General features: G+C 36.7%; 3 pseudogenes; 1 reads left to right on the top strand and 2 right to left on the bottom strand.

The window, feature by feature from the left end:
* Positions 1 to 880: 880 nt before the first annotated feature.
* Positions 881 to 6,588, bottom strand: LOC129371505 (transmembrane protease serine 9-like; annotated as a pseudogene).
* Positions 6,589 to 11,778: 5,190 nt separating this feature from the next.
* LOC129371506 (trypsin-like) lies at positions 11,779 to 12,988 on the bottom strand (annotated as a pseudogene).
* A 1,021-nt stretch (positions 12,989 to 14,009) lies between these two features.
* LOC129371507 (trypsin-like) lies at positions 14,010 to 15,963 on the top strand (annotated as a pseudogene).
* Positions 15,964 to 27,858: the final 11,895 nt, after the last annotated feature.

Raw genomic sequence — 27,858 nt, forward strand, 5'->3', positions numbered from 1 at the left:
ACATCTATTGAATACATTGTGTAACTAAATTACAGAATTATTTAGTAAAATATAATATTGCAGTTAACAGCATAGTAAGAATTTACCACACATATCCATGCTTGATGAAAACAAATAAAAACAAAACAAAAACCAGTTGCTTATTTTCAGTCTCAGCATGAACACTGGGGTGAATTTTCTCCATGCATCCTGAACTCCTAAGAAACAGCTCCCTGCTGATCTGCATTACACAACTGCTTATTTCCCAGGTAGGGGTTCTGGAGAACAAAGATGTTCAGTGTAAGTGATTAGGATACATTTCAAATAAATAGCATATTTAAATTTCAAAGGCAGACTCTAAGCCCTGACAGGACTTCTTGCTTCATTCGACATTCAGCAGGGAAGCATAACATCAACAGTTTTCTCAGTTGATATATTTCCAATAATATTATGGAGATGGAATTCACATCAGGTGCCTGTGACAATCCTACCTCCTCCCCTCCCTCGACTCCAATGATAACACAGAAGCAAACAAACATATGTCTATTGTAGAAGTTTTACTTTTTCCACTAAAAGTAAGTTTTGTGGTGTAGTACTGTTCTAAAAAGCTTTTCTTAGTACATCCTAGGCAAAAAGCCCCTGATGCATCTTTTCATTCATTCAATCTTCAATAATTTGGAATGTGCTAGAGCTACACATTAAAAAAGCCCCCACCGCAATGGTCCATCCTCCAAAGTCTGTCAAATCAGTCTATCAGACAGTGCTATTACCCTGATCCCATAGCTCATACAGGTGTAAAAGATGAACATCTGTTATGTTAAGAGTATCTCAAAGCTGTGCATAAAATGTGGGAAGAACATGTAGAAAAAAAAAGCACAAGATGACACAAAGTCAAAAGATATTAGGTTCTATGATTTATTTATTGGTGTCAAAGTATCTGCATGATGTTCAGGATGATGGTAGACAAACGGCAGCATTAGATGGCTATAGAAGGATCCAGTTTAATAGCTGGCCATGGTGTTCTGCAGCCAATCATTGAAGAGGCAGACCTGTGAAAAAAGACAGTAAAACAGATTAGGACAAGGACGATGTATTTTGAAAAAAGAAACCAAATGAATTGTATGTTTCTGTATAATTTGAAATACAAAGACAATTTTGTTTTACCTTGGCGTAGACACCAGGGTGGTCTCTCTCAGCACATCCATAGCCCCAGGAAACAACTCCCTGCAGCTGACCATTGCACACAACAGGGCCACCAGAATCACCCTGAAAACAAAACAGATGAAAATGATTGAAACTTATGAATAGTAAATTAAAATTTCTAAGTTAGAAATTGCTGGAAAGATATTTCCAAGATTAATGGAACAGCAGCTGAAGTGTCCTGTTCAAATATCAGAATATGGATCTAAATTGCTCCTTACCTGGCAGGAGTCCTTGCCTCCCTCCAGGTATCCGGCACAGAACATGGCATCGGTGATCATTCCAGGGTAGGAGTTGTTACAATCCCTGTCAGACAGGATGGGGATCTCCAGACACTGCAGCTTGTTCTTGTCAGCAGCTGAGTTGTGTGAAGCAAAACATCATATTAGTCTCTAATATAAGCCGGAGAAAATCAGATGTTGAAGCACTCTTTAAGTCTGAGAATCAGCATGTAGGTGTTACTCACTGGAGCTCATGGTGTTGCCCCAGCCAGAAACTTTGCACATGGTACCAGCAGGAGCACAGCTACTGGGCAGAGACACAGGCTGCACGTACTGGTTGAGTGGCGGCCCTGCTGAGCTTGATCAGCATGATGTCATTGTCAATGGTGTAGCTATCGTAACCGGGGTGACGGATGACAGAAGCGGAGCTGATGAACTGCTCGGTTCCCTCAGTGATGCCGATGTGGTGCTCTCCCAGACGCACTTCAACACGGCTGCAAAGAGTTAAACAGAGAGTGAGAACAAACACACACAAGATGGCTAATCCAAGTAAATCTGACCTTCTGTCATAAGACCGGAGGGACGTTGAGCACTTACGACTTGTAGCAGTGAGCAGCAGACACAACCCAGAACTCGTTGACCAGGGAGCCACCGCAGAAGTGGTAGCCGGAGTTCAGAGACACCTGATGAGGCTGAGAGTAGGGTGTGCACTCATACCCTCCGACGATCTTGTCGTCCTCCAAGGCAACTAAAGACACAAACAAATAAAATCCAGTGTTAAACTAGTATTGGATAACATAGTTTATCCAATGCTGATAAAAAGACAAACTTACAAGCAGCTCCAATGAGCAGAACAAACACCAGAGACCTCATGGTTGCTGAGTGATCTTGTTGATGAGAGAACTTTGTCTGGAGTCCTGGTTTATATAGGAAGGTGGTTTGAGCTTTTCTTATGAGGAAACCTCCCTCTGTTATCTGTGGCCAACCAGCTTCCAGAACAAACAACTGAATGTTGGAAAAACAAACATTTTTTTGTAAAGAACCTTCAGATATGCAGCTGGAGATGGAGATCAATACATGATTTAAAGATAATCATAAAGATGGAGAGGATTCTTTAAAACATTCCTCAGATTTACATTTGTTTTTTATAAGATGTGCGACTATTTAGGAGTTTTTTCTTCGTGCAGACTTCTGGTCATCATAAAAAATCAACCTGGGGAACAGTTGTACATTTAATGAAATGTTAATAAAAACATTTCAGACCCAATTTTACAATATTATATTATGAACAAGTATTTTTTATCTATTTATTTATTTAATTTTTATTTCACTCATTCTTATGCCATGTTAATTCTGGTAACACTACTGATAATGATTGATAGCATTGCCTTGAGCATTATTGGTATCATGTGAATTTACCATCTGTGTCAATCAGATTGGGTTAAATATTGTTAAAAGTCCAGCAAAATGTTCTGAAGGAGACATTCATATCAGGCTGCTGATAGTGACTATTAATATGACTTTTTCCCCTTTGACGGCAAGAATTGGAACAATTGGGTCTTTTGAGACAGAAGAGTGCAATACTACTGCAAAAGGAAGATGATGTTAAGTTCTGGAGGGAGGATGCTTCAGTGGTTCTATACTGATCTTGGTGGAGTCTAATAGTTATTAACAAATAATTCCTGTTTGGTTACCACATTTAAAACCATGGAGTTTGGACTGCTGGAATGAAATTGTGTTAACCGTTTTGCAAAAGAGTAAGAAAAATATGTCTAACCAATGACACCAATGTCCATTTATTAACACGTTTACAAGAGTTTTTTTCTGCTACACTGAAATAGTGATGATGAAAACTGAATGGATCCCAATTCATTTTAGCAGGTCAAAGCAGGAAAGAAAAAACACAACCTGCCAAAGTGTGTCACTTGTTTAGAATGGACAGTTCATTCCTCAAAAACATGTGTTCATATCAAAGTGTCAGTGGCGTCTAAATAAAAAGCCTTTACACCATATTTGTCTCTAAGATTGTCAAGTAGTTCCAACAGTTCACCACATAGATCTTTGTGACAGTACCTGAACATATGATACACCAATTTCACAGCAACTTAAGTCTACAGTAAGTGAGGTAAGGTAATGTAAGACACTGAACACAATGCTTTGTATTTTTACTGTATATTTTCTTTGAGTACAAACTTATTTTTTTGGGTAAAACTGTTGAAAACAACTTTAAACAACAGCACCAGAGAAAACAAGTGAAAGCTGCAGTTTACATGAGAAAAATTATTAAATCTGGCAGACATTATATTTGACACAATTAGTAGGAAATGCATAAAAAAAAATTCAGATTTTCAGAATTAATCCAACGGTTTTATATCCCAGTTGGTAAAAAAGATTTACATCTGAAGGGATTGAAATGAATTACAGAATTTGTAATTATCCTCCTCCTTAACTTGCATGTACTGACAGGAGTAAAAAAACCTCCCTTAATATGGAAAAAAAAAAACACTAACAAAACTTAGCTCACTGTGAGCAGCTATCTGCCACTAACTACTGGAGACAAAGTAGATGGTGGTCAGAGGAGCCGGTGGTGCAGGTGCATAATAGTCTCTCCTCTGTCAATGCCCCAGAGCAGCAGTGGCTACCATTCAGTGGGGCGCCACTTTCAGTGTGTAAATGGGTGAACCACTGAATGCAGTGTGAACTGCTTTGGGATCCTCTGGACTTAATAAAACGCTAAACAAGTACAAGCCATTTACCCGTTTTGCCATAATAAAGAAAAACCCACAATGACTTTCTGTGATAAAGAAGTAAAGAGGCAATACATCCATAAGTAGCTTCATTTTGGTGTGAAATTCAGCTGAATATATGAGCATAAGGCAGGAATAAAATTCATTACCCCCCAAAAAAGAGTATGTTTAAAAAGTGATAGTAATAACTCTTTCAATTTTTTTTGTCTAGGAAGGACACTGGGTTAAATACAGAAAGGCACAGTCAAGTTTATTATCTATAAAAAGAAAACATAAAGCTATTGACAGCAATCACTTTTCTGATGTCCATCGTTACATTTAAGCAAAAATACTGGGCCAAATAGAATAAAACTCAGCAAAAACCCAAACGTAAATCCAGAATAGTTTGCCGATGGCAGACAAGACGTAAGTGGATATTGGTAGAAGAATAAATAAAACAGAGAAAGAAATGGCTATCAGTATATCCTCCAACAACAGAATCTTATATCATCATAAGAACAGAGAAAGCTCAGACTATCCCAAGTCTTTAACAATAAGCAATATTAAAAACAAAAAAATATATACAAGCTCCATCTCACAGGCAAGGCGTCTGCCTCACAGACAAAAAAGGAGCTGATTGCATAGAGAAATCTACCTTCCACTCTCCTTTTAGAAACACTAAGAGCCATAAATAAAATAAATATATGAACACTGAACAATCAGTCTATCAGTCAGTGCTATCACCCTGATCCCATAGCTCAATACAGCTGACTTTTTTTTTTTTTTTTTGGTTACCATTTAATAAAGTTATTTTACAGTAATTCTTGATTTCTCATGAATATAATTAGAAATGTACTGATTTTTAAGATGATTTTTTCTGTGGAACCATAGAGGTGTTTCTTGCAGAACCAGTGGAAAATTTTCAGCATTATAACATCTGTTATGTTAAGAGTATCTCAAAGCTGTGCATAAAATGTGGGAAGAACATGTAGAAAAAGAAAAGCACAAGATGACACAAAGTCAAAAGATATTAGGTTCTATGATTTATTTATTGGTGTCAAAGTATCTGCATGATGTTCAGGATGATGGTAGACAAACGGCAGCATTAGATGGCTATAGAAGGATCCAGTTTAATAGCTGGCCATGGTGTTCTGCAGCCAATCATTGAAGAGGCAGACCTGTGAAAAAGACAGTAAAACAGATTAGGACAAGGACGATGTATTTTGAAAAAAGAAACCAAACAAATTGTATGTTTCTGTATAATTTGAAATACAAAGACAATTTTGTTTTACCTTGGCATAGACACCAGGGTGGTCTCTCTCAGCACATCCATAGCCCCAGGAAACAACTCCCTGCAGCTGACCATTGCACACAACAGGGCCACCAGAATCACCCTGAAAACAAAACAGATGAAAATGATTGAAACTTATGAATAGTAAATTAAAATTTCTAAGTTAGAAATTGCTGGAAAGATATTTCCAAGATTAATGGAACAGCAGCTGAAGTGTCCTGTTCAAATATCAGAATATGGATCTAAATTGCTCCGTACCTGGCAGGAGTCCTTGCCTCCCTCCAGGTATCCGGCACAGAACATGGCATCGGTGATCATTCCAGGGTAGGAGTTGTTACAATCCCTGTCAGACAGGATGGGGATCTCCAGACACTGCAGCTTGTTCTTGTCAGCAGCTGAGTTGTGTGAAGCAAAACATCATATTAGTCTCTAATATAAGCCGGAGAAAATCAGATGTTGAAGCACTCTTTAAGTCTGAGAATCAGCATGTAGGTGTTACTCACTGGAGCTCATGGTGTTGCCCCAGCCAGAAACTTTGCACATGGTACCAGCAGGAGCACAGCTACTGGGCAGAGACACAGGCTGCACGTACTGGTTGAGGGTGGCGGCCCTGCTGAGCTTGATCAGCATGATGTCATTGTCAATGGTGTAGCTATCGTAACCGGGGTGACGGATGACAGAAGCGGAGCTGATGAACTGCTCGGTTCCCTCAGTGATGCTGATGTGGTGCTCTCCCAGACGCACTTCAACACGGCTGCAAAGAGTTTAACAGAGAGTGAGAACAAACACACACAAGATGGCTAATCCAATCTGACCTTCTGTCATAAGACCGGAGGGACGTTGAGCACTTACGACTTGTAGCAGTGAGCAGCAGACACAACCCAGAACTCGTTGACCAGGGAGCCACCGCAGAAGTGGTAGCCGGAGTTCAGAGACACCTGATGAGGCTGAGAGTAGGGTGTGCACTCATACCCTCCGACGATCTTGTCGTCCTCCAAGGCAACTAAAGACACAAACAAATAAAATCCAGTGTTAAACTAGTACGTTGGATAACATAGTTTATCCAATGCTGATAAAAAGACAAACTTACAAGCAGCTCCAATGAGCAGAACAAACACCAGAGACCTCATGGTTGCTGAGTGATCTTGTTGATGAGAGAACTTTGTCTGGAGTCCTGGTTTATATAGGAAGGTGGTTTGAGCTTTTCTTATGAGGAAACCTCCCTCTGTTATCTGTGGCCAACCAGCTTCCAGAACAAAACCACTAAATGTTGGAAAAACAAACTTTTTTTTTGTGTTGAAGGTTGGCCTTCAGATATCCAGTTGAAAATGAAAATATATTCTCTGTATTGTTTAAATTATTTGAAAGCAGATTAACACAGATTCACTTTAACCATGACACTGTGTTGGAGATACATTTATTTGGAAATCTTTGGAAAAGTACAACTTATGTAGCATGACACTCTCAGTATCACAAAATCTGTTACTTCTTTGCAGCAATTTTGACCAAGTAACATATCGTCACAAATAATTATTGATTAATAATTTTTTTAAGTAAAAATATACATCATAGGGATTAATTTACATAAACTTGACGTAATTTTAACATAGCTTCAACATATCACTCTTTCTCAGTAATTTCTCAATATTCACTGCTGATATTCTTAATGTTTAATATTTTATGTTCATCATTCTACACTGTTGGGCTAAAAACAGGCCGTCTCATTAATTGATTAATATCAGTAATATCAGTCAAAGTGTAATGAAGTGAAGTATTGAAAAAACTAATGGTGGAAATCTACAAATGTTTGACACACAGATTTGGGAAAATGCACACATTTTTTCCCACAGTCATGTATTTCTTATCATTGAGCTGATAAGTCTGATGAATTAACCAATATTGTGCCAAAAATTCTTATGTTGGTACAACAACTGGGTTTGTGCTTAATAATGGTACAGACTGGATCTATTGCCTTGAAAGTGAAGGCCTAATGTGAAAAGTCCATCTGTTCTTCTTGACGGGAATATCTACAGATTCCACAAACAATATGCAGAAAAAAATCTGTCATTCTTTTAATAAAACTTACAACCAGAAACGTTTTGAGGGGAGAAAGATGATGAATATGACAGTAATTGAGGTTTTGAGAGTAGTAATAGTTGCATTTCTCCACTTTACTGTGATCTACCTAAATATTTTTTGGCATGTGGTATTACTATTTACTCTATTTTTTAAAATGTAGAACGCTTTCTCATTTTCCATTTCTCACTGTTCCAAATGCTATTTGGAAATAAAAATAAACTTTACAAGGATGTCAAAACCTCCATGACAGAATTTGTGGCTGGGAAACACACAGCTGTGTGACGTCTAAAAATAGAGTTGGTAAAACATTAATACTCTGGCAATGTAAAACTTACAAAAAAAAGCAATATCGATTTCACATATTCATCTTATTTAGGATTTCGCATTTAAATGTATTTTCTGTTTACCTTTTCCTCTTTATGAATACAAATGCAACTATAACTGTGTATAGTCAGTGTTTTTACCTTATTTTGTTGGTATTAATCAAATTGTGATGCTATAATTTTCATGTTTTGCAGTGTTAAAACTGTTTTTAACCTTCAAACAGAGAGGTTAAAGCAACCACTTTTTTGTTAACATTTTGTGATTTGTAAATAGCAGGACTGAACGATTGACTTATCCTTGCAATTTTCCAAATTTACTTACATACCTCTTCTTAGGTAACATTTGAAATGAATCGCCCACATAGACTATCTGTGTTTAAAGAGCATGCTCGGACAGCCGAGGCAGCTCTCCCTAATAATATAAATTATGTTTTCAAGCAAAATCCTCTCCTCAATGAGAATACGAAGGAACCATGAAGTCACTGCTCTTCTTTCTCCTCATCGGAGCTGCTTGTGAGTGCCATGCCGATAAACCTTTTACAATATCTCTGTACTCCTATTTTAGTAATAAGATTTAGTAACTACTTGACAGCTAGTAAAGACAAACTTTACTAGTTGCTTGTTTTATTCCTGTTACCTTTGATGACGACAAGCTCATTGGGGGTTATGAGTGCCAACCCCATTAGGTTTGTCTGCGTTATAGTTACCACTTCTGTGGTCTCTGGTCAATGAAAACTGAGCTGTGTCTGCAGCTCACTGCAACTTTGTGTAAGTGGACTGTTGTCCTCCTGTTCCTCTAAAATGAAAAGTTTATTTGACTTATATTTGCCCTTAATGGCACATTTTGTGAGTTTTTACACCGCATTGCACCATTAAAATTATTAGGAGTGGCATTGAACTGCCCTTTGGAGAGCACAGCATTGAGGTCCACGAAGGAACCGAGCAGTTTATCAGCAGCTCTGTTGTCGTCCCTCATCCCAAATACAACCCTCAAACATTTGACAATGACATCATTCTGATGAAGCTGAGCAGGCCCGCCACCTTCAACGAGTATGTGCAGCCAGCGGCTCTGCAGACCAGATGTGTCTAGCTGGAACACAGAAGACCTAGGTAGGCTTACTACATGCACCATTCTCATATTCTTTTTCAAACTTACATTACACATTTTTAAAATTTTCTATCTGAAAGCTTGTTATGTTGGAAAATAAAAGAATTGCAAGAAATACTGAATGTATTCAGACTCCTGTCTTGACAGACCTAAAGTGCCCACACCAGTCTCTTTAAGGTGTAAGTATGGACAAACTGAAGAAATATGCAGCTAAATAAACAAATAGAGGAGACAGATAGAGATTCTCTCTGTATATTTTTATAGAGAGAGTGCTTTCAGCCTCCTCTCTGTTTTGGGATTAGGATGGCTGATTGGAAATAAAATCTAAAACAAGCAGGCTCAAGTCCAAATCCACTGTAAATTAGCTAGACCTGGGCCAACCACACCACATAACCAAGTAAACAACAAGATCCCAAAAGTTGGAATGAAAACCACACCTTTTAGGCCAGCAACTCACAGAATCTACATCCTAAGATTTGTTTTGTTCTTTAGCTGTAGATGATTCCAAGCTGCAGTGTGTCGACATCCCACTCATGGACTATAGTGTCTGCAGAAACTCACACCCTGGTATCATCAAGGGCTGTGTTCGTGGCGGGTTCTGGAGGAAGGCAAGGACGCTTGCCAGGTATTTAAATGGGCTTATAAATCAGCATATTAAACACTTAGTAATCCACGTTGAGCTCTATTAGAATTTCAAACTGAATCCAGATACTTTGTCCCCAGAATGACTCTGATGGTCCTTCTGTGCAACGGCGAGCTGCAGGGTGTTGTGTCCTGGGGTACTGGATGTTCAAAGAACTACCAGGGTAACTTTCAAACAGAAAAAATATTTATATATTGAATTGAAGTAAGGAGAGAACTTTATCTGAACTTTCACTGATTTTATTCTCTTTTAAGTCTGTCTCTGGCTTTAACAACTGGCTGTAGAGTACCAGGATCCAATCCAATCTATTCACCTGTACTACACAATAAATAAATAATTACATGTCTAGTTTAATTACCTTTTCTCCTTGTGGAATTGAAATTGTTCCAGCAAGAGAATAGGTCAATATTATTCCCATAGCTTTTTCAGGACCGGTTTGTAATTCTTTGTGACAACAGGCTTTATGGTATAAAACATATAAATATATAAATATCTTTTTGCAAAGAGTATAATGTAGGGTAAATTTGTGCTTCTCACACACATCCAGTACCGTAAATGAAAAAATAAAAATGATATCAGAACATTTCATTTAAAAATATATAATTTACTTTCAGACAGCTCAAGATACGTTAATCAAAAGATTAGATGTAGTGATTTTTTAATATATAAAAATTGTGGGTTTCTGTTTTAGGGAGGAGTTCCAAAAATGACTATATCTAATCTTTCTAATAATCACATATACAATTCAATATAACAAGATTTAATTGCCGGTTTGGAGAAACTTGTTTACCAATTAAAAGCAATTAATATCCTCTTTAGTTCAAAGACTGAACTAAAGAGGATAGATGATATATTATAGATGCTATTTAATAGTTTCCGCCTTAACATGACAACAATTGTACATACATGAGGGCTGTATTAATATATTAATGACACAGTCAGCAAAATGTAATGGAAATATTTAAAACAGCAAACTACTATCTGATAAAATATCAGCGCAGATAAATATATGCACAGAATGTTGCTGGATGTCTGAATGGATTTGGGAAAATGTCTAATTTAAAGATAGTTTATAGACATAATGTTAAACTTGCAATGCCTCAAAAATATTTTTTCCTTTTTCTGTTTTTGCTCTTTCCTAATACATATATTTTTCTCTTGAAATTTTTAAATTTCCTCAGATTGGGGCACTGTATGTTGGTTTTTGACCTTTTTTACCCTTCTTCATGTCATCAGAGGTTCTCTCTAAATAATTTAAGTCCATCATAGGGAAGCAGAGAGCAGCTTCAACAAACCTTATGAAAAAGAAGGTAATTCAAAATTGGTGCCTAGTGAGCCAAACAGTGTGCTTTGCAGTTAATCATGGTGGACATAAAATTGTGGTTAATATTTTTATTTCATGTTCATTTAATTAGTTTTTACTAAATGACATTTAAAACAATGTTTTATTGTTTATTTCCCTTACGAACTAAAAAAGACCGTCATAAAAAAACACCACTTACTGACGGGGTTTGCTGCAACACCATTAATATTGCATAAAATTAAACTTATTGCAATTTATCCATTAATTATTGTGCATTTCTGAGTGTCTCTGACAATTTAGAGCTCAAAAAATGGAGCTCAAAAAGCACTTATCTTTATTTGTCTGGTTGAGGAAAGCTTCAAAGTCGAAGGCTTTTTGACTCCACTTATAGCAAAAGAGTCTGAAAAAAATGACAGATAGATCTTTTTTTGCTTTTTATGGATGTTGCAGCAGCAGAACATTGTGGGTCTTGTTCAGTAAAATGTCCGAAATGAGCAAAAAATAAACTCAAAGTGATCTCCTGATACCAAATATGTATTTTAATGTATTTTAATCATATGCATGCATACAGATTTGTGCACAGAAATCTGTATGTAAGTTTTTTTCAAAAGAAATAATTAGCTTCCTGTTGTTTCTCTTTGGTATTGTCAAAGGAGATTAAAATTAATCAGATTAATGAAGAAAAGCAGCACTATTGTTAATCAAAAGACCACCATTGAGATGTGCATATTTTGTTCCTAGTTGGCTCAATTCAGCCATTATCTGATTAATCTGATGTGTGTTTGAATCTCTCTGGTTTTAGATGGTTCCTTCTACCAATAGCACTTTTCCAATTTTTTTCTGAACCACCTTCAACATCCTCCTCATTATTTCTGCCTCTGTTTCCATAAAATGAGATCGCAGCCTTAGCTGTATCTGGAAAGAATCTCATTGATCCAGGCATGAGAGCACAAATTTTGGTGTAAACACCCGGGTAGTTGGGCTGAGCGCACCCCAGCACTCTGAGACACTCTTACCAAGTTCATCGGGCCCTTCGCAGGACAGGAGTAAGGTGGAAAAAAGAAAAAATCCTTCAAGATTGTACAGTCGATCCATTTTTGTGCAATTGTGCATAAATACCTGACAAGCATCCTTGCCTCCCTCCAGATATCCTGCACACACCATACACTCAGTGATTATGCCGGGGTAGGAGTTCTCACATTCCATGGCAATACACATGGAGGTAAAATGGGTTGAACGCTGTAATTTGAGAGAAGATGGAAAAGACTTTTTTTTTTTTTATTTATTTCGTAGAAAGAAAATCTCACTCACATCGCTGATATCTAAGTGCAACATCATTTATACCCCTTGAGTTACTTCACATTTTGTTGTGTTTTATCCAATATTAATGCATGCATTTCAAATTAAATGCATAATATTTGATACAGAAGATGTGAAAAAGCACAGATGCACATATGCAAAAGTGAGTGTAATTAATATTATTCATGTGCTACTCCTGCTGTGACTGAAGCCAGTAATACATCTGAAATTAGAAGAAAAACAAACAAAACCAACAGATTATCTTCCAAGGTACACTCTCATCTTGATCAGCGTAGATGTCCCTCCATCCAGACATCATGCCCATGTCTCCAGGTGTGGGACAGGCTTTGGGCAGAGCAACAGGCTTCACAAACTCATTGAAAGCCACTGGATATGCCTATTTTCATCAGCATGATAATCGAAGGTCTGGTAATTGTAACTCTCACTCCAGTAGATGGCATCAACAGCCACGAACTGCTCAGTAACCATCATGCATCCAGAGGTGATTCTCACCCAATGGCAATCTGTGAAAAGGATTGAAAAGAAGACAAGCAACACATGATTTTTATTCTGAATAGTTAAATGGAGGCATTTGTGTGTTGTGGGTGTAGAACACACTTTTGCCAGCAATTGGCAGCAGAGATGATCCACTGGTCATTAATGACAGAGAAGTGATAGCCGATATTGAGGACACCTACCAGGTGTCTCTCAATGGGCTTCACACTGATAGCCTCCCACGATCTTGTCATCCAGTACGGTTGCAGCTGTGACATCAGCAAAATGCACATCTTCTTCAAATTTCTTTTTCTTTATCATAAATCAAGTTGTAAAGACTTTACCTGCAGCTCTCAGGAGCAGGAAAAAAAATAACATTCATTTTGTGGTTTACTTAGGACTTCTACAACCAAATAAATGTGGATGACCTGCTGGCCTCTGCATTTATGTGACCTCCATGGATCCCTCCTCCTTCTCGACATCTTGTCAGCTCCACCCTCATTCACATCCACCCCAATCTCTACCCACAACTTGGTCTGTAGTATTTTTTTTTTTGAAAACATAGCCAGGAATTATCTTAATAAAGTAAAAAGAACATAAATATATACTTTGAAAATATGCCAACTGCTTATATCAGTTTAGTTTTTCATGAAATTGTTCACTGGCTGACTGGGTGAAAAAAAAAAGACAGTTTTAGTCATTTCGCTGCTTCAAACACCACAGATGGCTTTATTCTCACCTTTTAAAGCTTCAAAGCTTTACTCAATATGACCTAAACCACAGCAACACCCCAGTACTTTTACTATTTACTCATTTCTTTTGCCACAGATTTTATTTACACATTCTGACTGTGAAATCTTTTATTTATACATTTATATTTTATTTATATATTTTTTATAAACATTACGACGTTCATCGGCTTACTGGAAAATCCCCAAAACAATTAATAGTAGTTAATTGTGTGAACCCTTGAGAAGATGTACATGACATTAGAGGGTGTGCTGTGGTGTGGCTGGCTGGGCAAATATGAATGTAGTGAATGATAAGACAACAGATTATAGGTTAAACATTCAGTAACAAATCTAAAAACTCAGAGATAACACAGCTTCACAGAAAAAAGAAATAAAGTGAAGGCTGGAAAAGGCTCAGCACAGCAGGCTAGTGATATATATATGATCCACTGTGGCCTAGATACCTCCGATCTCTTAAAACCATGAGACTGCTCTATGTTCTGCTGCTTATTGGAGCAGCTGCTAAATATGCTGAAATACACCCAGAAGGATGGACACAAATACTATGAACACTTGTTTTGTTCCATGAAAGCACGAGACCATATTGTTATATGCACTGTAAAACACAAACGTGTGAGCCGCACTCTCGTCCCTACATGGCGTCCCTTAACTATGGGCCCCACTTCTGTGGAGGAGTGCTCATCAGTACTCAGTGGGTGGTTTCTGTCGCACTCTGCTGGTACAAGTATGCCTGCAAAGATGCAGAATTAATTGCTTTAAATGGTTTGTTCTGTTCTGTCTGGTGCATATTTTGAATCCTTGTTCAAATGGTGATAAATGTAGAGGGCAACTTTAAATCCTTATCAAGATCAAGATGAGAGAAAACCAATGGAGAGCGACAGGCTAATAGCCTCCATGCCTCAAAAAGACTATTAAGTGCACATACTATCCAACATGGACAAATATTTCAGGAGGCCAACATATCAGTATGACAATATTTTTTACTGGTAAAAAAATTCCAAAAAACTTCATTATGAGTTTCCATTATCTTTAAGCTTTAATGGCCAACAATAAATATATGCTTAAAATACAGGAACTACAGCAGAAAATACCTGTTGATACCATTGTACACAGCATTGTATCTGTTATGAAAGTCTTCTCCTGCTTCAAGCTGTGCATGTTTCTTCTGTCAGTCCACATTCGATGCAGATCTTCCTGGGACAACATGATGTACGTGTATTTGAGGGAACAGAACAACTCATGAAGACTGACACTATCATCTGGCCCCCAAAGTGAATACACCACCGCCCTCGTCCACAGTCCGTCTCTTCCCTTTGAGCACAAGCTATGCTTCACTGATATCTTGTTTATAGTGAGCTCTTTTTTGCATATCAAAAGATAGGATTCAAAATCCAAACCATTGGGGATCATCATCTACCAGCAGGAATTTTGAATAAGAAAGCTGGAGATAACTTTGAACTAATGCCTGATTTATCTCATCCTGAAGACAAGTTTCATGATACAGCCTTTAAGCCTAATGACCTCACAAATCCAGATTTAAAGAAACAGAATATCAAAAAAAAAAGGCTAAAACAGCACAATGTAACAATAAAGGCTTTTTTTATTTCTTCTTCCATACCAGTGTGCATAGTGCAAATACAGCAGCAAGCTTCAGTATCTTTAATTCATGCATGTAATCAGTGCAGACAAGCATTTGAGTTTTAAGTTTTCTCCATGTGTAGCTGTGACTACGAGACTCTGGACTATGACATCCTGCTGATCAAGCTCTTCCATCCAGTGGAGGAAGAGTTGCACCCATCTCACTACCCACCGGCTGTCCAATGGGAGGCCTCCCCTGCTCCATGTCTGGATGGGGGAACACTGCTAAAGATGGTGAAGAAGGTAGTTCAAACAGGACATCAACACTGTAAGTGTGTGAATAATTTGGGGTTTCTGAGAGAGTCTCTGTTTCTGTTACAGTAAACATGCCCACCCATCTGCAGTGTTTGGATGTACCCATAGTGGATGATGAGGACTGTGAAAACGCAGTCCTCATCAGTCCTCATGATCACGCGTAGGATGGTGTGTGCTGGTTACATGGATGGAGGCAGAGACGCATGCAAAATGGGTCTTCCAGAACTGAACCACCAGATGTGGATCTGTTTCGGAGCTTCACACTTTTACTCTGTGTATGTGCGTGTGTGTGTGTGTGTGGAGGTGTGTGCATGCGTGTGTGTATGTGTGTGTGTTTCAGGGTGAGTCTGGCAGCCCTTTGGTGTGTGTTTGACAAGTGCACAGCCTGGTGTCATGGGGTCAAGGCTGCGCTCAGCCCAACTACCCTGGAGTTTATGTTAAACTCCAGAGTAGCAAGTGTCTTCAACTCTTGCTACAAGAGTTGAAGACACTCTTGCAGCAAATCCTTAAAAAATATATATAAATCCTTCTCTCCTCCCAACTGAGTTCACTGACTTATTTTCACAATTTATGGGTTATTCTAACTTATTCTTGTTCTTCTCTTTCAGGTCTCTGAATTCACTTGAGTTTTTTCTATATGATTTCACACACTTTCTCACATATTTTAAAGGCGATACATATATATCAGGGTTTAAAACACTTTTTCAACAGGAAGTAAATACTAATAAGTCGGAAACAGCTTGAGTGAAACTCAAGCACACGGGAAAAACATAAAGAAAAATCACAAGGTTTTTCTTTCATGTTTAAATGTGGCTAATGGGGGAGGTAGCAATTTTCATCATTTACCCAATGTTTGCTCCTGGCAAGCAATTAGCCTCTTCCAGTGTCTTCATAATTGAATTCATTCATAATTCGAATCAGTTTTTTTACATCTAGGAGGCTGATTAGATGATTTGATTACAAAGACGATGGTGTACGAGACTACATTGGGAAGTTAGGATGAATTCACCATGGTGATAATGTCAATGTGATTACTGAACAGCAGGTTGCCACAGAGGGATTACTTCCCACTCCTCTTTTTCAGCAAAAGTTCTCATCAGAAGTTTACATTCAGACCATCACTTACACGAAGGTCAAATTAGTTTCTGCCTTTTAATAATTTATTTGGATCCTCCTGTTTTTCCTGTGAGCTGATAGTTCAGCTTCCACTTGCAGTGATTTTTAAAACCAAGTATTGTGTACGTAAATTGGAAATTATTTTGGATGTTCTATGATTACTAGGCTTACATAGACATATAGCCTTGGTGATATTTGGATTATTGACCCTCAGCGAGTTGTAGAGTAAGTAGACCTGTTTGTAGAAATCACATGCCATTGGCATAGTTTTACCTAAATGTTCTTACTACTCATTTTAAGAAGAAAAGGGCTACAACTCCTTTAAATCAGTTGGATTACTAGCAAATACCCTGCTTTGACTACGAACCATAAATGAGCAATAGTGTTCAGTTTTTGGCCAGTCCAGAAGTTTAAGATTAGACAATCTTAGTCATTTAAAAAACAGTTTTGATGTATGCTAGTAATCATCACTCCGTGGTGACCAAGTTTAACTAACTGTATGAAAAGCTGGAGGTAGCTTTCATCATTTCACCTGCTGTGCGCAAAGCGCTCAGTACCAACCTTCAACATAATACTGCCACCACCGTGGTTGACAGGGGTAGAAGTATTCTTACATTTAATGGCCTCATTTTTACTCCTCTAAGTATTCTTAGTCATACTGTGAAATTGGTTTGTCTTTGTCTTATCCTTGTTGGCAGCTTAAAATTTCAGTCTTCAAGTCTTTTTTGACACCGTCTCATTCCACGGTATTGTTAAGCTCCTTTGTCATCATCTCTAAATTCATGATAGCCTTGGGTTTTTAAACGTTTGTCATCAGCCTGAATGTGTGTTTTAGTCAGATTTGAACTCCACAACAGTTGTCACAATACCAATTGTGCAATGGATACACTACGCTAACATTAAGCTTCTGTGGCAGCGGAAAAAATAATTTAAATAAAAGGACACTGATTAATTACTCAATTCTACCCACTAATCAACCAAATGAAATTAGCAGTTTCATATTTTAAATAAAGAGTGATCAAATATCCAGTGAGCATTTGCCATGACCTTACAGCCAGCTAAAAAACCAAAAAATGATAGATTCTTTGCAACTTGCTAGTGGACATAAAAATAGAGGGAGTGTATGTGAATATTTCAGCCTTCTTATATCTGCTTGACATTGAGTGGAAAATAAATAATCCAAAAATAAATCAAAACTTGTGCGTCTACTTCTTGCTTCAAAAAAAGACTACAGCTGTGTGGTGTGTTATCAGTCCACCAGAAAATAAATAATTTAAGCAAATAAGGAAAAACCCACAATGAAAATCATATTCCTGTTGATGAAGAGTTGATGTAAACTTCTGATCAGAACTATTTGCAGCAGGCATGACCATTCAGACATGGGATACAATGACCTCTTTTTTCTTACATTCACTTAAGTCTTATTATGTAAGTTATCTCAGATCCCCGTTGCTTCTTTGTTAAACATTTCCCAGACTTCAGATGTTGCCATTCTGTTTGTTCAGTCAAGAGGACATAGTTCTTGTTATTTCTCCCAAGCCAGTTTTGTCTTTTCTGAGTCTTGCTGCTGCACCTCTCTCTATCTCTTTACGTCTTCTCCCTTGGACTGGACTGGAAGGTTCGGCCCATGCTGCTGCACCTACAAACAACCACAAAAAAGAGTAGGAGTGTACCAGCCTCATAAGTAGCACAGCTGTCTAATTTTTTTTTTCCATTTCACTATGTTCAAAACATTTCATCTTTACTTATGTGTATTTTGTTTCCTCCTCAATTTTGGCTTTGAATCAATCAATTCTGGCATGACACTGCTGATTGATTTCAGTTGGAACAACAGTATGTAGTTCTTCTCATCTGTTTAATAAAATAAATTTTTTTGCATTTTAGGTGAAAGAACATTTACTTGGAAAATAGCCACTTGTATCATATGAGGAAGACCCAAATACAATGTGCTGTAATTTCAGCAGAAATGGTCTGCTGCACTTCCTGGATTAACACCAAACCCTCCGACTGAAACAGGAAGTGGTTAAACCAGTGTTTTACCAGAAGATGGCACAAACTTAATTTAGACCTTGCAGACTTGATTCTAAGACACAATTAGATATGGACTGTACGAATCATTAATTACATTTTATGGATATTTGCATTAATCCATTTGTTGTTCAAAATAACAACCAACCAAAAACATGTCATAAAAATCAAAAAGACACGGTAAGCAAATAATTTTAAGTCATTTGAGCAGGTTTTCTGCTATGGTTTTCTGCTTCTTCTTGAATTGTTTTCCACTTTCCACTAAACTTTACCTTGAATAAATGTCACCTAGTTGACATGTTAGTTGTCACAATAAACAACCTCACTAACTAACATCATTAACACTGACTTTTATTTAATGATCCAAATACATACAATCAGCAGGAATCATGACTGTTAGCACTGTGTGCTTTCTTATATCTACCACTATCAATTACTTACTGAGTAGAGTATATGTTTTCTGTCAAAACAGTGATGGATCTGGTTTTAGATGTTGGAATGTTATTACTTTGAACTGTGTTTGAAAATTCAATTCCATATCTTGGTTTAAAATATTACGTTGTACATAATTTTGCACTGTGGATTCACGTTTGATGGATCAAGGTCATCACTTACAGTCTGTAGCCTTTTGGGAGGAAGAAGAAGAAAGAATTTGCTTCGCTGAAGAATGCCGAACTGTTTGAAAAGGAATTCAAATGGAAAATTAATCCAGATGAAAATATTTGCAAATAATAATTACAAACAATTGAAATTATATTCAATATCAAGAATATTACAGAGCTTATTAAGTAGAAAGAAAACTTTGCTGTTTTTCTAACAAATTTTTAAGATTATTTAAGTCATTTGTGTAAAAATGGTGTACTTATTCTTATTTATGAATAATGTTTGAGATTATTTTTTACATTTTATCTTTTTTTTTTGCATTTCTGAAAGTGAAAACAGTTTTCATCCGTATGATGACCGCATTGAAGGTACATTGTTTTGCTGAATGTAAACTTATTAGCAGTATGAACTGAGATGGAATCTCATTCTCATTCAAGGGCAGAAGCTGTACAAGACCAGAAAACAGACAGATGCAAAACGTGACGACAAAAACAAGAATGAAAAGCATGAAAAATGTACCACATTTTTCATTTTTAGCTAGATTGGTTATTTATCTTAAATTTCTTCCTTAAAGTCAAAATTCTCTAATGATTGCAAATAGTCTTTAGAATATTTACTTGTGCAGCCAAATTGAAACAAGCAAAAAAATAAAAAAAAAAAATCAAAGCAACTGCTGTCAAAATCTGCTGAGCTATTTTACTGTGCTTATTGGATTTGTTTTTGTGTTTTTTTGTCTTTTACCAACTTACTGTAAATCAAAACATAAGAGTAAATTACAAGAACTACATGTTTAAGTGTTACATCTCTGTATCTGCTCTATACATAAGCAGTGCCTACCTGTTCGCCTCTGTCTCTCAGATGCCGCCTGCAGAAAAAGGAAAATTGGGTCATAAAGATTGTATCAGTTTTATCGCATCAATAATCTATAACAGCGAGTAAATGAGCAAACTTACATCATAAGATTGAGAGTGTCTGCTTAACAGCTTAGGAGACGGACAGTCTGCGTAGCAGAGTTTTTCGGGGGTATAGGTGGAGCTCTGAGGTGAGAACTGTGATATGGGAGTCCAAACTTGAGAACTGTGAAAAAGTTATGTTATTAGCAGTGGAGAACCTTTCTCCCCGTTAAGAAGTGCTGAATCGTGTTTTAAATGAAGTCTCCTTGATGTTGATAAGCATCGACTCATACATAAAACTGGTTAGCAGATCAGAACAAATTAGAAACAAGGCAGTAGAAGTACAGACACTTTCTAAAAATGTGCAGTACTCAGATTTTATGTGAGCCAAAAAAAGTGAAGTCTAAGTTAATTTTAAAAAGACATTTAATTTAGGTTTCGTTGGATTATCAAAGTATTTGGGATTTTAACTGATTAGGAATGTGTCCCACATAAAGACACTGCAAACATTGCATACAAATAAAAATTTTATTCGATAAATACTTCTTGAGTGAACTTCATAAAGTCTATATTTTTTTTATTAGGATTTGATTATTTGTCACATATTGCCATTCCATGGAGTCTGCTACTCAACCAGACCTACGCATAATATTACAATGTCAAACACACAAATCCTTGTAAGGTCATAACAAATGATATACATACATGCTGTGCTGTAAAAAAAAAATGGCATTTGCAGTTTCTTTGTTTTTGCTTATTGCCATATAAAACAAGCAAATTCTTATTTTGAGAAATCATTTTCATTTATCAAGAAAAAATGTATTAAACCTATGCATGAAAATAGAATCACAGATTCACTTTAATTGACAGCATTATTTTCTCAATTTTCATCATTTTACACCCAATAACAGACAGACTGGAAAAAAACACAAATGCTGACGTTTACCAAAGACCATCCTGAAGATTAGTTCTGAGCAAATTCTGTGGACTGATGGGATAAAAGTGGGACTTTGTGCAAGGTGTTCATCCTTATACATTTGGCATAAAATTAAGACAGCATTTCAAAATTAGAATATTATTGTGACAGCAAAACATGGTGGGGGTAGTGTGATACTCCGGGGTTTCTTTTCTGCTTCAGGGCCGATACTTTCTGTATTTAACTAAACTTTTTATTATGCTGGATGTGTCCTTAGGTTCAGAACAATTAAAGAGGCTCAGCTGAGATTTGTTCTTTTTAATGCTGGGTGGCTATTTTGTTATTAAATTAAGTCAGAATTTGAAACTAAATTTTATTTTCTATGATTATCTTAAATGATCTGAAACATTTAAGAGTGACAAAAACAAACAGAGAAGAAAATCTGTAAAGGTGCAAGCACTTTTTCACAGTATTGATAATTATAAAAGCAATAACATTAATTAACTTACAGCAATACAACAATTAATTGTTCATATTTCTTTATCTTGAACAAACTTGATAGTGTAGCTAAAATAGACTAAATGAAAAAACAGGTTTTATTATTCACACACCTTCCGGAGGGCAGCCATTCCTTTACCACCACCTCAATGTCCTCATGATCCTCCTCGCCATCATCATCATCGTCTTCATCATCTCCCCACTTATGGCTGACTTTCAGGTAGGGCTCCACGAGGACGGACTCGGTTCCTTGGATGTCGCAGCGGCAGTATGGGCAGGTGTGGCCGGCGACTTCTGCTAAATTGTGATCACGAACCCAACACAGGTAAAGATACAGAAAGACATTGACAAGTAGCAATCTACTGTCAGTACAAGCGCAGATCTTTTTGAACTATGTGTAGTGGAAAGAGTTGAACTTAGCTTCAAAGAAAGTGTTTTTAAAAGTGCTAGAGAATAGCAACAGTTTCAACAGAAACTTTCGATTGAGGTTTTCCATTTTGTTGCCAGATGGGGATGAATGTCTTGTGTTTTGACTGTAAGATCCAGCAATAGCTTAAATCATGTCTGGTAAGAGACTGTGCTCTGAATCCCTTGGCAACCAGATCTGCTGTCAATCAGTACTGAAAAACTGCAATCCAAAAAAAAAAAAAAAAGGAATTCTTCCATTGACGTCTCACAAAGATGAGTCTTCTCCTGTTTTCTTTTGTTTTTTTTCTCTTCTTCAATTAATCTCTCGTGTGCTCTTACATACACACATGCACACAAGTGCGTTGACTTTTACTTAAAGTCAGTGTGATGAAGAGGATGTGAAGGTGATCTCACACAGGAAATTCTGAGCCAAATGTCAGGACATAGCCCCTTCATTTCTGAAAGAACTATGCCTCTACACATAAGATAGAGGGGCTGATCGTTGATTGAAATGCTTACAAAGCAAGATAACATGATTTTACAATAGCAACTATATAAACTATATACATAAACATAAGGTAAGGTTGAGCCGCTACAGGCGCTAATAGAGTTGCTGTTAGACTGGATTAACTAAAGGTACATTCCTTTCTGTTTTGATCAGTTGTTTTACTTTCAGATATCCGTGTTAGTTCAGTATGTGGCAAAGGTACATTGTTAAAACTTCCAATTCCCCGATAGGTTACGCAAGTAAAAAAAAAAATGCATTTTTACAGTCCTTGTTGATCTCATGAAAATCTTTAATGAATCTCATATTTCACAGTTTTCTGAGAACTTCAGTTTAGGTTGCTGTGCAATCAAAACTTAAACTGAATTTTCTCAGTAAGAGGAAAGGATAATTTGTTTATCTGCAAAAAATCAGTTATTCTGTTCAACTCCTTCACTAGAATCAATCTAGTGTACCAGATTGGGTTTTCTAAGTAATATAATATGTATGACCAGAAGGGGTAATGATGCAACAGTAAGAATCATAGACTCATTCATAACAAGCATGCAGCATATAATCTCCTAGATAATAACCACTCAAATGCAAATTTACATATTTTAAAATTAATGTACAAAAATCTTTTGGTGCTTTTAAAATGTTTTTTTTTTTTTTTTTTTTGCATTAAACATGTTAGGTTTAAAATAAGTCACGTATACGTCCATCTATATTTTGCACCCCAGGCAGAAATGTGTACAGCAAAGTTAGAGTTTAGGTTTTTTTTGGACGAAAAGTTTTATTAGTGTTTTAATCTAAGGATTGGGAAGCCCATTAAAATAATTTACAATTTTCAACAAAGCCCCTTACTGACAAATGCTCATAAAACCCTTTTGATACATTTAGTATTCTCCTATAACACTTTATAAAGTTAGAGCAAACATGTGCTCTCTCTTAATACTCCATTTCTTTCAGCTCACTCCTGAGGTTTCCTATAAGATTTATTTACTGCGACTGATTCAGCCACTGGAGAGGATCAACTTTGTGTCTCATGAAACAAACAAGGCACTTTTTACACTCTACCTTCGTTTTACCCGAGACCCACCCAATGTGTTCGTCTTTGACAACCCCAATCTTAGTCTCGTCTGATGACAGCACACAGTCAGCATAACGCCTAAACAACGAGTCAGCATAATGGTTTCAGTAATTGTGAAGGACGACGTGTAATTTATTGTACTTTCTGGATGGCAAATTTTGGGAATATTGCATACTGCCATCTAGGTTATAAAAATATCTTGAACCAAAACATGCAATGTATTAGAAAAATATATAAGTGACTTGTAAAAGTAGGCAATTACTTAAACAAGTATGAGTCTTGTGCTTTCTGAGCTATGTGTTATCTAAGGAGATCAACGATGTGTTTGTCAAAAGGAAAGAGACACCATTTCTCTTTGCTGTCTGTAAAATCCATTTTTACAGACATCTAAATGTTCTATCTAAATGTTTAGCATTAAGACAGAATACACAGAGCCATTTGATAGTTATTCCTTAAAAGATCAATTACATGGTTCATATTAATAAGGTTTGAGAGTAAATGATCTTCTATGTGAAACAAAATAGGGTTTAGGAATGACTACATTGATCAAAAGAGTGAATGTATTTAATGAAACATAATTAATAAATGTTCTGAGAAGTTACATATGTTATCCATGCTTTCTTCTGCAGTTTAAAGTTTTAGATTTATCAATTAAAATTACATTACACTATTTATGAAAAAAGTAGTCACTTCCTGGCAATTCAACATTTAAATAAAGTGTTTGCATAGAGAACACAAATGATATTTTGACCTTAACCCCAAACCACATTCAAATAACCAGCATTGTCACAGTGCAATGATAATAAAACCAAATACCAACCCATAAATCCAAAAATAAACCTGATCACACAATCTGGTCTGCTTCTCTTCACTGAGCATGCATGAGAGTACTGTAGAAGTCTGTGGGGATGTTTATGATTCAGCTCCAGCTCAGTCTGCAAATCTGAAAACCGATCAGCATTGGGATCTTTTTCTAAATGCATGGGATTCCTACCTGCCACCCCGTGAGACAAGGCTGGCACAGAAGATGTCCACAGGGCTGAATCCGAATGTCCTTATCCCTCTCTGCACAGATCTTACACAGCTGGAAAGTGCTTCCAATCTCACAGTACATCTCGTACTGCTCCTGTTGATGGTTGATTGGTTAAAGGAATAAAGCAGAGAAGATTATCAATAAGGTTTTATCATAAAAAAATGAAGATTCTCTTTTAAATACATGCAAACATATGTGTTAACTTACTTCGGTAACTTTGACTTTGTCTCTGCCGGTCGGTTCACACAAGCTTGTCAGGTCAGGGTTCATGTCACGGCCATCTGGGTACAAATAGCTGCAGATACAAGGACAGAAAGTTCTTAAAAGTTGCTTAAACTGAGGGGGAAAAAAAAAATGAGACCTATGCGTGTACGCGTGTGCATGCTATGTCTGCATGTTTGTGCTGACCAGCCCTCCTTGAAGCCCTGGATGAGTGCCTGGTATAGAGGCTTGTTCTGTGGAATAGTCTGGATGATGTTGCCTTCAGGGGTCACATGACCAATGGCCCACTGACCCATTCTGGTGCAGCTCAGACGAAAGATGAAGCTGGAAATTTTTAATGATATAAAGGAAAAATATATTGTGCATCATTTTTGTCACTGTAATTATGGTTAGTAAAATATGTCGATGCCTATTTCTAATCTGAGCCGCAAACTTTTTCTGTTCATGTTTTATACAAAGAAATGTGAAGAGTGAGTGCTCTTCACTATTACATCCCTGCATAAAAAACAAGTTCAAACCATTGTCTTCATAAGTCATCTAGTTTGTAGTTAGAGTACACCTGTGGGTAACTTTACCTGAAATAAAAAATGCTGTTTTTCTGTGAAGGTCTTGCATGTTTGTAAGAGAATATTATTAGACAAACATCATGAAGGTCTAAAAATACAGCAGACAGGTCACAGAAATATATATTAAGACCTCAGGAGACGTAAATTCCCAAACCACTACCTGAATGAAATTCTGCACCAGTATATACAACAGTGTAGAGAAGGAATGCTGAAAAATTGGGAGCTTCCAATGATGGGAGAAGTTCAAATAGGATCATTTTGAAAAGAAATGTTGCTATAATTATTTATTACGTTTTGGACATTTTTAACAGCTGCTTCTAAACTGACACATTTTTTGATTTTGTTATTTTCACCTAATTTTCAGACTTTTAATACTGATAATTCTGATATTTTATAAAACACTTAATGTGATTACACATTTAATATTGAATAGCAACTGGCATTGCTCTTTAACATAAGAGCATAAGCATAATATTGCGCTTGTGCTTACCTCCCAGGTCTGTGCAGGTAGTGTTCGAGCCGATCTACAACTTGGTCATAAGTAAGAAAGGCCATGTATCCTGGGTGTGTCACAGCAAGCTGGTTCCAGTTTCTTATAAGTGATTTCCAAGGCTAAAAGAGGAAGAACAGTAAATTGATAAGTCATTTTCGAAGCCATCACAAAAACATTTTTACAGTTTACTTTTGTGTTTATTAAAATGTGCCCGCATCTGTTGTACTGTTATAATTTCAATAAGCCAGCTGAGTGACTGTATCGTTGTCTTTCTCAACAATAATTTATGTGGACCCCTTGTATTTGTTGTTTACAACCCAAAATTTTGCGAATGTGCACAATGCGAAAGGGCAAAAAGACAATTAGTCAACATACTATCTATAAAGTGTTCTGTCACAGTGGAACGTCGACGTTAAAAAATGAAACTTGGAGATCAAGGTATTATTAATTCAATGCAGTGCACCACAGCAAAGGGAAAATTAACAGAAAAATTGTTGAAGAATCACTCAACTATTTTTTCTGTGTTGGCTACGTACACAGATTCATTGTCCCTGCAACTGACAATAATTCAACACCAAAATACACTCATTTCCCACTCAAAGAACAAAACATTGTGATATTATATCAGGTCATTATGATATTAATTTTTCAATGCTTGATGTTTATTTTGTGATTATTATTATTATTATTATTATTATATATTATTATTATTATTATTATTATTACTCATCACATCTACATGTTACGGTTGTCACAGCACAGCATCCCTAGCTAAAAGATCTTGTTCACATGACATCACACAGGGATTACACATATTTATTACAATTTTTTTATTTTTTATTGATGTATCGAAGTTCTTACTTTTCCTGGAAATTGTTTACTTACCTGGAACAGCAGAGTGAAAATATCAAACTCAAACACTGAGATGTTATCATTACAGGTAAGATCAATTGTTGACTTTAGTGCCATGGCCTCCATCCCTTCCTCAAATGGATGTGCGTTTTTCAACTGTTCTTTGAATTTTCTCCATGGCACGATGCACCTATCAGAGCACAACAATATGTACATGAAACAAATGCAACATTAAGCTTGTACTACAGATATAGTAAAAAGTACTAAACTTACATAGTTCCAAAATATTTCCTCCAGAATTGATCTGCTTCAACCTTCGACACATTGTAGGTGTCACCCTGAAAATATCCCCCTGGAAACATAGCCTTGAGCTCCCACAGCATGTGACTGAACAGCAAGGACAGTTTGGTCAAATTCCTCCTGACAATTAAAGACACAGTGAACTTTCAGAGGCAGGAACAGAACAAAATAGCTCTGAGTAAAAAAAAAAAAGTAAGATATATCTTTGCATTACTAGAAAATAAACTTCCAGTTAATTTTTTCCCACAGTTTTCTTTGGAGAACATCAGTGAACTAACAGACCAAGATCAAAACCCAATCCAAGCTGTGAACATCTCACAGAGTTCTGTTCAATCCACCATCTGAAAAGCAACGTCTGTGGAGAATATATCTACAGCATACTTACTAGAATGCATACATGTGGCCTTATAGTGTTGCACGATAAAAGCCATTGTTGACAAAAATCTGCAAGACATCCCATTTAGAGTTTAAAACAAGCCTAATAAGAGGCTCAAGACTATGAAGAAGATGTTCTGGTCATATGACCATCGTAAAGATGTATTTGCGGTGGAAACTAACACATCACCTCACCCTGAACAACTCATGAACCAAGGTGTGGCATCATGTTGTGGGTGTGCTTCTTTCCTACAGGGATGAAGAAGCTGGTCATAATAGATCAGAAGATGGACGGTTGGAGCTAAATAAAGGATAATACTAAAACAAGTTTTCAGGCTTCACCACAGAAAACCTGTCAGGCTGCATAAGACTTGAGGCTGGATTAAAGGCTTACCTTCTAGGCACAACAACAACCCTAACATACAGCCATAGATGCTTTGAAATCAAAATGACATGTTTAGAATGGCCACTTAAAATCCAGACCTATATTCAACTGAAAATGCGTGAGGGGACAGAAAAATGTGAAAAGCAAATTATACAATAATTCTCATTTAGACTACAAAACTGGTAGAGATGTACCACAAAAGATTTGTAGGTCAGGGTGGTTTGATTTACTTTTGACTCCACTGAGCTAATTGCAAACACATGCACACAGACTTTAGTTTATAA

The sequence above is a fragment of the Poeciliopsis prolifica genome, unplaced genomic scaffold, assembly GCF_027474105.1.
Source record: "Poeciliopsis prolifica strain line A6 unplaced genomic scaffold, Auburn_PproV2 SCAFFOLD026, whole genome shotgun sequence".
NCBI classification, from domain to species: Eukaryota; Metazoa; Chordata; class Actinopteri; order Cyprinodontiformes; family Poeciliidae; genus Poeciliopsis; species Poeciliopsis prolifica.